This window comes from Scyliorhinus torazame, chromosome 5 (genome assembly GCF_047496885.1).
Source record: "Scyliorhinus torazame isolate Kashiwa2021f chromosome 5, sScyTor2.1, whole genome shotgun sequence".
Classification (NCBI taxonomy): domain Eukaryota; kingdom Metazoa; phylum Chordata; class Chondrichthyes; order Carcharhiniformes; family Scyliorhinidae; genus Scyliorhinus; species Scyliorhinus torazame.
The window spans coordinates 232,858,154-232,864,364 of NC_092711.1; positions in this window are offsets into that span (position 1 = coordinate 232,858,154).

Sequence of the window (6,211 nt, forward strand, 5' to 3'; positions counted from 1 at the left end):
ACTACTGTTCGGCACTGAAATTTGTTTTCTTTTAAGGCAAAATCTCATTGCATGTGACTCTCTGTATTTTTTTTAATGATTTTTGCAATGCACTACATTATTAAGCAATGGCTCTATTGGAATTTTGAACCAGGATTTTGGCAAAAAAGTGACACAACTGTTCTGAAAATGCTTTGAAACAATATAAGGGGTAAGTGTGTTGGAAAATCCACATAACCCACTGCTGCTATGACATCTAGATATTGTCTTCATCCTTTTAATTTATACCATTTGCACAAATACTGTGACAAGTGGGAAGATGGCCAATAAAATTCAACCCCCTCTTTTTGCCACTCCAAATGGGATGTTCATGTAAGTGGACCTAATGCACAAAGGGCATTCAAGCAAGAAATGCAATCAAGTGGCAGTGGTTTTAATTACAACACTGAAAATCGAACTTTAGGTTCAGATTTGTTTTCCAACATCCAGAATTCAGGTATTCAATGGCTGAAACCAGGGGCGAAATTCTCCGTTATCGGCGGAAAGTCCGCCGATCGGCGCAAAAAACGACGCAAATCCGACTTGCGTCACGTCGGAAAAATGGGTCGAAAGTCTCCGGCCCAAAATGGGCTAGCAGCGACGTAACGGGATCCGCGCTTGCGCAGTGGTTCATACGCGCCGCACGGCGTGACGGCTCATAAGGCCGCGCTGCTCCCCCCCACCCGACCGGAACACCCGACCGCAACACCCGACTGGATGGCTGGCCACCGCTCAGCCCCGAGGTTCGAGTCATGGGATGTGGAGGCGCTCCTGGACGCGGTGGAGCAGAGGAGAGACGCCCTGTATCCCGGGCATGGCCGCAGAGTTGCCCCACGCCACAGCCGGCGTCTGTGGAGGGAAGTGGCAGAGGCCATCACCGCTGCGGCCCTGACATCACGGACAGGCACCCAGTGCCACAAGAAGGTGAACGACCTCGTCAGAGCAGGCAGGGTGAGCCTCCCCATATCCCCCATATCCCCCCTCCCCCATATCCCCCCCTCCCCCATATCCCCCCTCCCCCATATCCCCCCTCCCCCATATCCCCCCTCTCCCATATCCCCCCTCCCCCATATCCCCCCTCCACATATCCCCCCTCCCCCATATCCCCCCTCCCCCATATCCCCCCTCCCACATATCCCCATATCCCCGCTCCCCCATATCCCCCATATCCCCCCTCCCCTATATCCCCCCTCCCCCATATCCCCCATATCCCCCTCCCCATATCCCCCCTCCCCCATATCCCCCAAATCCCCCCTCCCCCATATCCCCTATCCCCCATATCCCCCCTCCCCATATCACCCCTCCCCCATATCCCCCATATCCCCCCTCCCCCATATCCCCGATATCCCCCATATCCCCCCTCCCCCATATCCCCCCTCCCCCATATCCCCATCCCCCATATCCCCCATATCCCCCCTCCCCATATCCCCCCTGCCCCATATCCCCCCTCTCCCATATCCCCCCTCCCCCATATACCCCCCTCCCCCATATCCCCCATATCCCCCCTCCCCATATCCCCCCTCCCCCATATCCCCCATATCCCCCCTCCCCATATCCCCCCTCCCCCATATCCCCCTCCCCCATATCCCCCTCCCCCATATCCCCCGTATCCCCAAGTGAATCCAGCCCTAACCTTAACCTCTGCAATGCATGCGCAATCGATGGCATGCATTCATATACCTGCCTAACAGTGTTGCCTTTTACCCCTGCCACCCCCCCCCCCCACAGGATAAGCGCGCACACAACAATAGGGAGCATGGGAGGACTGGAGGAGGCCCCGCTGATGAGAGGCCACTGACCGAACACGAGGAAATGGCCCTGGAACTGGCTGGCGGACCTGAGGACCGGGAGGTTGCTGATGCAGAGGTCGGGGGCGTAGTAGCAAGTGAGCCGCTGACAGCCCGTCCCCATATCCCCCCCTCCCCTATATCCCCCTCCCCATATCACCTGATCACTGCCTGATGTCTAACCATGCATGCTTCATTGTGTATCGCAGGACCACGCGTCCAGGCACCCATCCCCGCAGATGCAGACCGCCCGTAGGATGCCCCTCGGAGGCCACGGGAGCCGGAGAGACCCGGACCCTCCAGCATGCGACGCCCGCAGGATGCCCCTCGGAGGCCACGGGAGACGGAGAGACCCGGACCCTCCAGCATGCGACGCCCGCAGGATGCCCCTCGCACACCACGGGAGACGGAGAGACCCGCACCCTCCAGCATGCGATGCCCGCAGGATGCCCCTCGCACACCACGGGAGACGGAGAGACCCGCACCCTCCAGCATGCGACGCCCGCAGGATGCCCCTCGCACACCATGGGAGACGGAGAGACCCACACCCTCCAGCATGTGAAGCCCGCAGGATGCCCCTCGGAGGCCACGGGAGACGGAGAGACCTGGAGCAACAGGGAGACGACACCCCCGTCACGTGCGGGAGCGACGACCCAGCGACGAGGGGGGCAGCCACAGGCCCCCGTCACATCCGAGCCAGGACACCACTACCCAGGACACCACTACCCAGGACACCACTACCCAGGACACCACTACCCAGGACACCACTACCCGGGACACCACTACCCGGGACACCACTACCCGGGACAGCACTGCCCAGGACATCCCTACCCGGGACAGCACTACCCAGGAAGACAAAATACCGGACAATGACTCAGAGTGGATGGGTGGAGACGAACCCCCACCCCAAAGTGCCATGGACTCAGAGTGGGACGAAGAGCACGACACAACGCCACTGCTGTCACCAACACCCTCCACCATCGCAGAAACACTCACCTCGGTTGGGCACTTTAGTGATGAGGCGTCTGGTACACTCACTGGTGCGCACAACACAGCCGTCCCGGTACAGCAGGTGGAGGAAGGAGCAGCAGAGGGGCCGGGCGGTCGGAGGGCAGCCCAGCCCAAGTGAACATCTGCCGCCCAGATGGATCCCGGGTTCCTGGAGTTACCACACCCACACATAGATCCGATGCAACCACCGACCCAGAGATGAGCGAAGAGGGTGACGGGCGGCTTGCGGCGGCTGCAGTCGCAGGTGGAGGAGTCCACCCGCGTCCAGGAGCTGGGAGTGGTGCCGGTCATGCGTGCCACCCAAGCTGACACCGCACGGGTGGCGTCCGCGGTGGAGGCAATGGGTGCGACGGTGTCAGACATGGGGAACGGTTTGCGAGGCCTGGGGCTTTCCGTGCAGGTGGCGTCTGTGGCCCAGGAAATGGCTGCCCTCTCACAGGAGGCCATGAGCCAGTGCCAGCACCAGATGGCAGAGGCGCTCAACGCCATAGCCCAGTCTCTGCAGGCCATGGCCCAGTCTCAGCAGGCCATGGCCCAGTCTCAGCAGGCCATGGCCCAGTCTCTGCAGGCCATCGCTGAGGGCATCGGCGCCAGTGGCCATGTGCGAGCCGGCGTCGCACTGTCACAGACAGGGTTTGCCAACCCCCTGGGCTCCATGGCTGCAAACCTGCAGACCCCTGTCGATACCAGCACGGGCCTCCAGGACTGGCAGCGCCAGATGTCGGGGGGGCGTCGGATGGCCAGTTCGTTCGCATCCCCCACCCATGTAGAGGCCTGGGGGCCATCGGGCACCCCGAGGGAGGAGGAGGTGGTGTGGTCCGTCCCGGCTCCCCCTGTAGGGGAGGTCCCGGTACACCGCGACACCTCGGACTCCCCCCCTTCCGTCCCAGGTGCATCGGGTGGGCAACGGGCAGGACAGGCTGGCAGCTCGCCATCCCAGTCGCCCGGGCCGCAGCCTGGCCCATCTAGGCCAGGACGCCCCAGGAAACGGCCGCCAAAGGGATCCAGTGTCAGAGGGCAGGAATCACAGGAGTCCACCTCCAGTTCTGCTGTACCGTCTGGGGAACCACGTCAACGTAGTCAAAGGGCCCGTAAGGCCAAACAATTAGACACTGAGTAAGTTGGCACGGGTGCAGGGCACAGATGAGTTTTAGGGGCTAGGGCACGTGCATGAACTCCTTTGGTTATTAAAGTCAATGTTACACCTACAGAAGCTGCCTTTGTGCTCTGTCCAAAGCGTGCGGGGGTGTCATGTACGTTGAGCGCAAGTGTGTGTGTGAGGGGTGGTCATACCTCAGTCCTAGGTGAGTCTGCCCCCTTCCCCCTGGGCCGCCATCAACATCCCCCGGGCAGAGGACGGGACCATGCGCTGCAGTGTCACAGCCGCATGCAGGGATGGTCCGGGTGGATGGTGGTACTGTGGCCATGGGTCAGACATAGTCCAACGATGTAGAGCCAGGAGCTCACCGCAGGGCGGGTTGTCATCATCCTCCATGGCCTGCAATAGGCACGGGTCCACCAGCAACGGTGTGAGCCCGGCCCGTTGTGCCGCAGGTGGATCGGCAATGGGGGGGGGGGTGGTGTGCATGCGGGTGGGGTGGGTGGGGTTGGGGAGGGGGGTGAGTGTGCTGGGTGGGTGGATGGGTGGGGGTGTGGGTGGTCGGCCGTTGCCATGGTGTGCGGTCTGTGGCCATACTACCCGATTCCCACGCCCATCTAGTCAGTGAAGCGGGCATCTATCAGTCTGTCCCGTGGCCGCTGGGCCAGCCGGTAACGCTGGACAGCCACCCGCCTGTGTCTACCCCGTCTGCTCTGACCATTACCCCCATCCCCCTCATCTGGGGAGGACTGCGCCTCTTCCTGCTGCTCCTCCACTCCGCCCTCCTCTGCCTGCGGCACATCGCCCCTCTGCTGGGCTATGTTGTGCAGGACGCAGCACACCACAATGATGTGGCCGACCCTATCTGACCGATACTGGAGGGCACCCCCAGAGAGGTCCAGGCACCTGAAACGCATCTTCAGCACGCCAAAGCACCTCTCTATCACTCCCCTTGTCGCTACATGGGCGTCATTGTAGCGGTTCTCCGCCTCATTGCGTGGCCTCCATATAGGCGTCATCAGCCACGATCACAATGGGTAGCCCCTGTCGCCCAGCAACCAGCCCCTCAGCCGGGGATGGCGTCCCTCGTACATGCCGGGGATGGATGACCGCGACAACACGTATGAGTCGTGTACACTGCCTGGGTAACGGGCGCAGACGTGCAGGATCATCATGCGGTGGTCGCAGACCACCTGTATGTTCATCGAATAGGTCCCCTTCCTATTGGTGAACATGGCCCTGTTATCTGCAGGTGGCCGCACGGCGACGTGCATCCCATCGATCGCGCCCTGGACCATGGGGAACCCGGCCACGGCAGAGAAGCCCACGGCCCGGGCATCTTGGCTGGCCCGGTCCACAGGGAAGCGGATGTAGCGGTGCGCCATGGCATATAGGGCATCTGCCACTGCCCGGATGCACCGATGCACCGATGTCTGCGATATGCCGGACAGGTCCCCACTCGGTGCCTGGAATGACCCCGTTGCATAAAAGTTCAGGGCCACCGTAACCTTGACGGACACGGGGAGAGGGTGTCCCCCGCCAGTGCCACGCGGTGACAGGTGTGCCAGCAGGTGGCAGATGTGTGCCACGGTTTCCCGCCTCATCCGGAGTCTCCTCCTGCATTCCCGGTCCGTGAGGTCCTGGTATGACTGCTGGGGCCGGTACACACGGGGCGCCCTCGGGTGCCTCCGTTGCCGTGGGGCCGTGACGTCCTCCTCCCCCTCCTCGTCCTGTCGGTCAGGTGTCCCTCCAGCCTTGTCGGCTGCCGCCTGTCCCTCTGCGGCAGCCTGCGCCGCCTCTCTGGCACGCTCCTCCTCCTCCTCCTCATCCAGGGCAACATAGACATGAGCGGTTGCCGCCACGGCGGCCAACATCGCTGGATGATCTGAAAACATGACGGCCTGGTGGGGGGGAGGGGAACGACGACATGTCATCATTGCCCATATCCCCTCCTCCCCCCAGCCAGGTGGCATGGACCGCATGGGTCCAACTGTTGGAGGCTGGCACCTGGCCAGGTGGACCAACTCACTTGCCCTCGCATCCCCCTCCCCGGCACGGACCCCCCTAACCTCCACCCCGGCACGGACCACCCCCCAACCTCCACCCCGGCATGGACCCCCCCCCAACCTCCACCCCGGCACGGACTCCCCATCCCCCTCCCCGGCACGTACCCCCCCCCCAACCTCCACCCCGGCACGGACCCCCCAACCTCCACCACGGCACGGACCCCCCATCCCCGGCACGGACCCCCCCCAACCTCCACCCCGGCACGGACCCCCCACCCCCCTCCCCGGCA